Here is a 10,286-nt window from a genome sequence, read left to right as displayed (position 1 = left end):
AGGCAGTGCAAACTTTATCCATGCAAGAGGGGTGAAAGAGGGGCTTTCTTCCTCTGTTTGATCATGTAGAATTAAGTCCACTTCGGTATGGAAAAAAGGAGGTTTATATGAGAAGTCATGAGTTATTTCATGGCTTTATAATGTGACCATTGAAGTCACAGAATAAAGCTTTTCTGATAGTGTAGCTGTGCTGTTAATCTTAAAATGATCTCCATCAACCAAATCCTGGGCCTTGATGTTGTTGTGATTTGAAGATTCTCAGAGATCCAAGGAAATTTGTTGAATCCAAATATGCTGATCTTAGCCAGATATTGAGCTGGTGTGATTCAGTGTAGTTCAAATAACTTCACTGGAGATGTGCTGATTTAGCTATGTGCTGTCAGTTTCTAAACTCATCAGCCAGTTTCTAAACTCATCAACCACTCCAGCTGCCTTTCTTCTCTGCCAGGGCATGGGTGAGGCCGGGCTCTTCTTGGGCAGCTCAGTTTTCTTTGCAATAAGAGATGCAGTAGCTGCTGCACGGGAGGAAAGAGGATTGTCCCTGGACTTCACACTGAACAGCCCACTGACTGTTGAGCGGATTCGCATGGCCTGTGCTGATGACTTTACCGAGATGGTAGGTAATGGTATTTTCATTCTTCTCGTGAACTAGTCACCTCCTCAATACTTCTCTTTAATCTGAATGGACTGTTCACATAAACTGGTCAGTGAGCCGCATCTCTTTTCTTTAACTTTCCGTGCTTAGCAGAGCTTTGCATTTTATTTAATCAGTGGCACTTTGCTTAGCTATGTTGGCAGAGTAGTATAAACTGACAGCCAGAGTTATCACCAGTCCAGACTTGAGGAATCTGTCCAGTTTCCTCAGTGGTAATGATTTCAATTTATATATCCCCCTTATTCTCAAAGCCCCTGAAAGTACTTTTGAGATTACAGTCTGACTTTGTCTTAACTGTTACTTCATTTGCATCTCTACTAGGAATTATTACTTTGTCTAGACACAGAGCACATGTGCTCCATCACTTGTCCTGTGTTCCTGGTCTGTGCTGATTCCACTTTGTCCCACGTACCCCAGTTTCCTTCCTCTCTTCCTTGAAAACCAGGGAGGTGGAAAGATGGGCTGATATGCATCCTGGTCTTAACACAACATGGAGTTAGAATTCAGGCTGCATGCACAAGAACACTCCCAAATACAACATTTTGCATCTAGCTAGTATGGATCCATGCAAGCATCACCACTGACAGTGGCTTCCACAGAATCTGTGRGTGCAAATTTAGGATATTCACTGTAAAGGCCTAAACTGTCTAGGTCCTAGTTACTTCAGTATCAGCTTATTCTCTGTGTGATGAACACGCAGGCAGAGGCTAGCAATGATTATTCCCACTGTACTATCCATTCCCAGCTGGGTTTACCAGGATCCTCATCTTTGACTTTCAGGTCATGCTATGTCTCCTTTGTTTTGTGAACTAAAGAGACATTCAACTGACACTGAAATGATGGGGCGTAAGTAGGACAACAGGATTTAGGTACCCTAAGCTGCTTACGTGTTTTGGTATGCATGCAAGATGCCTATCTTCTGCCTATCTCAGGCACTGTAATTCCTTTGCAGATTTGATGTGTAGGTTTGAGAGCTGTACAGCTTCCCGATCTGAAACAGCAGCATAGTGCCAACTCCAGCTATTTTTGACCTACCACTATCTTCCAATATCTTATATCTTGCACAGATGGAACAGGCACCCACTGGTGGACTGTGCCATTTTATTGACATTTCCCCCACATACACTGAATTTAATTGGATAACTAACTGCATGCTCTGCCTCTGCTTTCTTCAAAATGAAAATGGCAAAAAAAAAAAAAATACCCTCGCCTTTGTAGTCCCCTGGGACTTTCTTTCCAGAGCAGTGCCTTCAGTCTGCTCTTCTTATATCTTGCTCTTCCCGCACTAGTAGGGGTTGGCAAGACAGAGCAGTAGCTGCTGGAGAGTACTTACTTTTGTGAGACTGTGAGGCAGGAGCCAGCTTCCCTCCCCCTGCCTCTCCAAGCCAAGGATGATCACACAAAAGAGCTTCTTCAGAAAGGAGGGCAAGAAGGGACATGATGACATTGTTTTCTGACTTAATAGCTTTAGGCCACTTCAACAGGTTTTCCACTGCACTCATCCTTTTGGCAGTCTAAAAGTAGACACATCTGGTGTTGCTTAATACATTGTCACTTGCCCAAAATTTCTGCTTATTTATAACTTGAAGTTATAAAGAAAAGGGGGGGGGATAAAAATATGAAAGAAGTAAAGCATGAGAGCCAGCTATCAAACAGATAAATAGCAAGGGTTTAGCAGCTGTTCTCACCACAATCCATATCCAGTCAGAATGCAAACTAAACAAACAAATATTTTGGGGGCCTGGAAAATGGAAAACAGCAGACCAGACTGTGACAAGGTCCTTTAATTAAAGCTTTAACCTTAAATCATTCGCCTGTGGAGAACATATTTACAGCTGTAGTGTTTTGACCCAGGTTATTTTTGGTGGAGCTGATGAGACACAAGGCTGTAGCCTCTGCAAAACACCAGGAGCACCTTTCTGGTACAAAGACTGAGCACAGGGCTGCACAGAAACTCCTTTCATGTGTTCTCAGGATACTTGCAGATCTCCTAGTACTCTGAAAAGCACAGACTATTTCCAAAACAATTTTCAAGTTAGAAAGAGGTACCACCCAGGAAGAGAATATTTCACTTCTGTCAACCAAGTAATCAAACCCTTTTTCAACATGGCAGCCTAACCAAAAGCCCACAGAGCAATTGTGTTCTGTCTTAGGCTGCAAATTTCTCTATGAAAGGGACAAAAGCTAACTCTGGCAAACCTGCAGGCCCCTAGCAGTCAGCAAGAGACATCCTGACTTCAACCTTTCTTGAGGCTGGGAGTGTGAACTCCTCATCCATCCACCTCTGCTTCCTTCCATGCACAATATCCAGTGATCAAGTTTTTCACAGTGATACAATTTCTCATATTAATAGAAGTCACGATCAAGATCCAAGGACCTTTGTGGGCTAGGTGTTGTGCAAACACTTGGTAACAACTTACAGTCCAAATAAAGGTGAAGTTGTTATCCAGATCCTGGCATCTCTGTGTTATGAGTTGATGCTCTGTCTCCAGCATTCTGAGGGAACGCCCTCAGAACTGTTGTATTTCCCTGCAAACATCATTGCCTCTGTGATTTAATGCAGTCACATTAAACCATGCTGCATAATGGAACCTCATATGTCAGTTCCTCTAAGTAATCTGAGCCTATCAGGCTGTGAACTCATCTGTGTTACAGAGATATGTACTTATTTAACTGTTTGATTACAAGTATCCCACAGACTACTAGAGGTAAGTTGGTTGATTTCACAACCCTTTATAATATGGGAAAGTGAGGATTAGTGCACATAATGACATTTAAATGGTTGAAAAGGAACATGCATTTGTGAATTATGGTAATTTATCTTTCCTTTTTGCAAAATTACATTGTTTTCTTTATATTTTCTTTCAGATTCCGAAAGATAAACCTGGAACCTCTAAGCCATGGGCCATCGACATACATTAATACTGTTTTCCTAAGTATGAAATAACCAGGTAATTCCTTCAGTCACCTACTGACTGATAGCATTCCAGCAATAAAGAAGCTGAATTATAGTACTTAAACACATACACACACCCATATATCCATATTTCTAGTACCCACTGTAGTGTCCCATCAAGTAAGAGATCTTTCATTTTGAAACATAACTTTCTCTCTAAATCAAATCTTGCTCCATGCTACATTGGAGTTCATGGTGTTACCCCGTGAACTTCAAAGAAGTTGCTTGGGATTTTGAATAATATCTGCAATAAAGAGCAGATCACAAATGTTACCATTTTGCCACTTCTTCATCCAGTTTAAGATTCACGGCTGTTGTTATCTACTCTTTCTGTTCTCCTAGTACATGAAAATTTCAAAGATCAGAATTAGACACTGCAAATTAGTAATGGACAATATATCAATCTTACAGTAGAGCAGAGATTCTGAAAGAACATACTGCCAAATGTTTTTTTAGACGGATGTATTATTACCGTGGTAACCATGGCAATAGTAGTATTTATTGCTTTTTGCTTTCTCGCCGGCTGTCACAGGCCTGCCGCATACCATTATACCTCTCAGTACCACTACCAGCTTTGACCTCTCCTCAGAGCTGGAATAAAATCACTGCTATTCACAGCATCACCAGGCCCCACTCCTCCTCTCCTTTGCCTTACCAACAGCTTTGCTCCTTCTTCCCAGGAAAATGGTGAAGTGGAACAGAGCTGCCACAGTCATCTGTGGGTTCTGAGAGTGGATAAGGTGAGGGAGGTTTTTTGTGAGGTAAGAAGCTATATCCCACAAAGCGTTAAAGAGTGGGATAGATTCCCACCACCACCTTTGAATGAAGCTCACAACAGAGGTGAGATTTTCTGGGATGCAGTAAATTAGTGAGTAAAGATATAGGATGAGAGACCACCACATTTCTAAAACCTCACCGACTTCCTGTCTAAAATACTCATTTTCAAGTGGTGTTGCCCATTGTTAATGTAAGCAGGCACATGTAGCAGGTGTGCAGCAAGTGCCTGAGACAGAAGGGCTAGAGGGGAGCAGGGCTAAGAGGAAGCAACAACAGTAGAACAGTTTGTCATTAATAACAGGTGTATCAGTTCACTGTTTAACTCAGCTGTGCCAAACAATGCTACTGCCACTCTGACAGACATAATTTTAGAAAGGATGTTTAAAAGTGATGCAGTGGCAGCTGTGTGAAACCTGATGGAGTGTTGTGCCATGAGGAGAGGAGACTGAAATGAAACTGCAAAGGAGTTTGAGGGAGAGTGAAGGAAATGGCTGCCAGCCAGCATACCTGTATGTAGAAATGAATATTCAGTTTTTACATTTGACAGCTCAAAGCAATAAAAGTAATTGTAAGAACACATTTAACAATATCACTGTGTACCCAAAACACTACCATAAGAAATAACTCTGCAGATACTCAAGAGATACTGCATTTGTTCAGATCCTGCTCTGAGTTATGTAAATGTAAATCTAGACTATTTTCATTTATTTTAAAGGAGAGACACATAAATGTAAATCTAGATTTATTTCATTTATTTTAATGACTTTTAAAGACTGCAGACTTAGATTAGCATGGTGTGGAAGACAGTGTGACTCACACATACCATCAAATAAATCATATTTAGTCTAAATCTAAAGAGGTGAAACAGGATTTTTTTACAAATAAACTCATACTGCAAGTAATGAGGAACTTGCTAGGTTATGTTGGTAAAGTTTTGCTGTTTGTTTCTCTCGGTAAACTGTGAGAGACTACAGCGAATGAGAAAAGCTCAACTGGCAATATACTCAGCAACTTCAAAGTCTCAAAATGTAACTGCGATTTAGACAAATGCTCTCATTTTAGAAAGAGTACCAAACCAGTCAGTACCTTGGAATTAAAATGAATTAATATACACTGCAAATGAATGAAAGGATGAAAATCATACTTCTGAATGTGATCTCTACTAGGGTATTTTTTAATGTGGTATTTTGGGGATTTCATTGGGCTGTTAGTTGGAATTTGCTTAAATATGTTTTCAATAAAAGCAAACTTTAAGGCTAGAAGGAGCACTGTCCTGCTATTTTGTGACACTATGATCTATAACCAATATTGTTTCAGGACAAAAATAACACCGAAAGTGGTGCGAGATGGGATCTGGCTTGTATATAATTGCCCCATGCCAGAGTACAAAACATACTTAAAATAATTATTTGCAGAGTATTTATTCTATTAGGTTAAGTGATAAAAGGTGCGTTTCCACGAACACAGAGGAGCACAGAGGCACAGCGGCAGGCGGGGGAAGCCCAATAACCCCGGCGGAGAAAGGAGCCCCCTGGCCCAGCTCCTCCCGGGGCTGTCGCAGGGGAGCCGCAGCCCCGTGGGCCGGGGTGGCACCCGTCACGGTGAGTCGGGGAGAGGCTCTCCCTAGCACTTTTCAGATGGAGGTGGGTTACTGCCTACGGGGGTATGGGGCTTATTATTGTGGCCAGCACACTTGTCTGGCCATGCCCTGTGCCTGATCGCTGCCGTCTGTCCTGGCTTCTTATTAAGCTCCATTTCTAACTATTTTCCTGGGTTGAGGGGACTCCCTATTCTGTGTGCATGTGTGTGTGTATGGGGGTCTAAGTGCCAGAAACTGGAGAGGGGACAACGGGCCATCACAGCGGCCTGTTTGTGGGTAGAAGCAGTGACTGTAGCAAGTGCGGGTACACACGYGAGTGTGTGATCACGAGCGAATATCAAGCTGGACTGTACGGCAGGTAGGATAAGTGGCTTGGGAGCCAGGAATATGTGTGTGAGACAACCAGAGGAGTTGGCTACTGGACCATGAGGTCTGGGCCAATTGCCRGAGAAACCGTAAGGTCTGGGGTCGACTGAGAGACCTGTTGGTGCGTGTGTCTGTGCGGGAGGCAACTGGAGACAAGAGAGTCCGAGRCCCTGGGGTCAGGGCAGACTGAATGTCTACGGGCAGTTATTGGAGGGATCCACGGTGCATGTGGGTGCATGTGTTGGTGTGTGCAAGGAGGTCTGCGTACCAGCAGCGGGAGTGGGGCTGCGGGCCTCGGGGGCTCCTATGCCCAGACACCAGCAACTGCGGAGAGCGAAGATTCAGGGAGTAACTGCTGTATAGACYGAGCGTCTAAGGCCAGCTACTGGAGAGATCCATATTTTGTATATACGTGTAAATACTTCCCACTAACAGACCCGCATCCAGATCAACCAGAGAGGGGAAGAGGATGAGGCCACTGGTGACGTTTGTGTTTGCATGAGTGTTCCTGTCTCTGTTGATCTGTGCAGCCGGACGTGTATATGCATATATGTGTTGTACACATGTGTTCGTGTGTGCCTGTTGGGACTACGTGCTCAGCCTTGCTACTGGTTGGAGCTGGGGGCATGGAGCTGTGTCAGCCTCGCCTCTGTTAGGCTACTGGATTCAGTGACCCCTAACATATTCAGCTAAAGAAATTGTATTTATTGCAATTGAGGCTTTCCTAAGCACTCTAAGAAGAGTCATCTTGTTGTACAATTGAGATAAATTGTATTATATTTCCAGACATGAGTACAAGCACTCTAGCTCAAGAAAGGATGGTGGTTTCATTTCCAAGTTGATGTGTCATACATGGCAAGCGTAGGCTTATTTTTTCCTTATTTTTAAAACTTTCCTTTTATATACACATATATCCTAAGTATATTTGTCTTGTAGCATGAACAAAATACTGATTTTACTATCTCTCAGTTTTGCCCTAGCTTTCTACCTGTAAGGGAAGTGTAAATAAATGAATGCTGGGTTGGTTGATGGCACAATGTCTGTAGTCCAGGCAAGAACAGAGAGTAGATCATAAGCAGCCTCACTGGAGACATGGCCTGACTTTCTTTAAGATAATCAATTGAATAAGGTAGTGGAATCAAATGCAAGTTAACCAAGTTCTGCTTGGATAACAGAATATCACAGATAAAAGCTAGGATTATTAACTTTTTGTAGGCTTTAAATGTAATCTCTGCTAGCTCTTACATGGATAGATTAGGAATGCTTACTGCTTTCCAAAACATAGATACACTCAGGGAAAATATTTTCAAAGGATCAATATTTACTAAAAAAAAAAAACAACCTTAAGAGAATTGGTGTGTTCCCACATTGTGAGCAGCTGGTGCAGATCACTTAGAATGGTGTGCAAGAGCACCAAGGACACCACTTCTCCCTGCTTTTTTCTGAATAATTACAATTTGGCTGGGAGGTGTGAAGACCATCTTGCTGGGCCAGACCAGACAAAAGAAAAGATTCACAGCCAAGGAAGTGATTTGTTGGAATAAAAAAAGAGATGTGGCTGGGAACAACCTTAATTAAAGTCATTGTTGTGCAGGTGGCCTTCCCTTCCTGAGGCATAGTGACTGGCCCTGTTTATACATCTGGTGTAACTTAACCAATCATTTCAAGAGTTTTAGCCAAAGGAACATTATTCTTTACACCTCGTGGAAGTTTGCCTGCTGTGTAACTTCTAGAGGGAAACTTGTGATCCATTAGTTTACTGTTTTGCCCTTTTTGGGAGCAAAGAACTAAACTGCAGTTGCATCTCCTGTCCTGTATCAGCATGAATGGTATGCCACGTTATATTCAGTCTTGTAGGCATTTCTAGTTATATATGGCTGCATGAATTGCTACCAGTATTTAGTAGCGTATGGCTTGTTAGGCTGTACTTAAAGGACCTACAGTAAAGTACTGTTTTTGTATATGCTGTCTTATAATACACAGACTGGTCTACAATCTGAAGATAGGATGAGAGACCTGTTGTTATTAGGGAAAGAACTTGTCTTTTAACTGAAGCAGAGAAGGCCTGCACTTTTGGAACTATGGAACAGGGTTCTAACATCAGATGTGAGCAGGTTTTAACCAGTAATTTTGTCTGTCTAGACTCGGATACATGGAGTCTATACAATGTGATACTATCATGAGGATCTGAGGAAAGAAGAAATCATTACAAATATAATAGCAAATCTAGGACCTAATAGTACAGCAGGTATTATATTGACAAAGGTGTCAGATAGAAAAGCTTGTGATGGCTTTACAATTTTAAACTTCCCTACATAAAAAAAAAAAGAGRCCTAGTAAACATACAGGATCTCTGATAGTTACTGAAAACAAGATTTATTTGAAGGAATGCACAAGTGAAAAGAAAGGACAAATGTGTTTTTTGGAATAGAGTCTGCTTTTTACTATACATATTTGTATAGCATCTAAAATGTTAATCAAGATGCTAATAAAGAACAGACATTCTAGGTGTAAATTTAATACAGCAATAATGTTTCCGATCCCTCTGATGCACACATCAAGTAGATTGTATGAAACAGCTTGTCAAATCTGAAACTGCAATATCTAACCCATTTGAAATTAAGAATATGCTTGTGGCTAGCAGATTTTCTGCCAGTTTCTCTGGGTTTTAATGAACAAGAAAAACAGCTTGACATAAGCTTTGACTAAAGCTGTTTTACCAGTCTGTTTTTATTTAACTTAATCAGTTAAGACATCAGCCTCTCCAACACACAGTCAAATTTACCTCGGCAGGAAATTTTTACAGCTGTAAATAATATATTATTAATAATATAATTATTAATATATGCAGAGCATAATATATTGACTGATATTTTACTCTTTAAGAGATGTGTTCTGCTGTGCAAATAATTCTGACCTTAGGCGTGAAATCTTAGAAATACTGCCTTTGATGTTATAAGGGGGTCGCCTGAGGTCATCTTCCTTAACATCTTAATATGCCGATACCATATGGTTTGTTTTACTTACTGCTGTTTGCACACCCACATGCTTCCTGTTTTTACACATCCAATCAATCTGCTCATGAATATTTAATGCCTACCTAACGAACTAGGTAATTTTTCTAGCACCTTGGGAAAGGGGTTGCATGTTGTTACAGTTAAATTTATGAAATACAGCCGTTAAAATGCTGAAAAACATCAGCCTTTGCGCATTTTGCAGGCAAGCAAGCAGCGCTTGGACTGGGAATGGACGTACTGAAGTGCTTAATCCAGTACGGGCCGCCAGCGGCAGGGCTCGCCGCCCCCACAGCTGTTGTGCTGCTCCGGGGGCAGCAGGCCGGGCGCTGGCGGCTGGTTCGGGCCGGTGCGGGCAGTCGGCAGGCAGCTGGCAGGCAGCTGGACCCGCATCTTGGCGCCGCGGGGCGGCGCTGCGCGCGCACCCGCCCCGCCTCCCCCGCGCCGGACGGGTCCATTCGCACCGCGGCGGGGGCACCGCTTGCGGGTGACGGTAAATCACGAGGGCGGACGCGCTCATGCCCAGGGAGGGGGGAGCCGCCGGGCGCCCCCCCCCGGCGGGGAAGGGGGCAGTGCCGCGGGCAGGGCGCCGCTGGGCGCCGCTGGGGCCTGCGAGGCAGGGCTGGCCGCCGAGGGGCTGGGGCAGGCGGCCCGCGGGAGCGCGGCCTCCCTCCCCGGCCGCCTCTGCCTCCTTCCCCTCCTGCGGAGCGGGGTGGGCCGGCCCGGGCGCGGCGAGCCCCGCCCTCCCCCCTTCCTCTCGCGTTGGTTCCGCTCGGAGGGGTTTAGCCGCCGCCGCCACCGCTGCTGCTGCTGCTCTTCGCCGTTGGTCGCGCCGCTCTCTGCTCCGGGCCCCTTGGGCGTTTTCTCTCTGCCTTAAAATCGGTGAGGCGACGGGCCGGGGCGAGGGGACCGCCCGCG

The 10,286-nt window shown here is 43.8% G+C and overlaps 1 protein-coding gene across 2 annotated transcripts in view; it reads left to right on the top strand.

Moving 5' to 3' along the window:
* The first annotated feature begins 10,106 nt into the window (after positions 1-10,106).
* The window catches only part of BZW1 (basic leucine zipper and W2 domains 1), a 10,802-nt gene continuing 10,622 nt past the window's right edge, over positions 10,107-10,286 (top strand). Inside the window, exon 1 of one of the 2 annotated variants that reach the window (XR_003257158.1) lies at positions 10,107-10,250. The gene's annotated coding sequence lies outside the window, so the exon portion shown is untranslated. The remainder of the gene's footprint in view (positions 10,251-10,286) is intronic. The other variant, XM_026088416.1, reaches the window with a different exon arrangement.

Source organism: Apteryx rowi, unplaced genomic scaffold (genome assembly GCF_003343035.1).
Source record: "Apteryx rowi isolate R43461 unplaced genomic scaffold, aptRow1 scaffold_12, whole genome shotgun sequence".
Classification (NCBI taxonomy): Eukaryota; Metazoa; Chordata; class Aves; order Apterygiformes; family Apterygidae; genus Apteryx; species Apteryx rowi.
The sequence above is the reverse complement of the archived record's forward strand: the minus strand, read 5'-3'. Positions and strand labels throughout refer to the sequence as shown.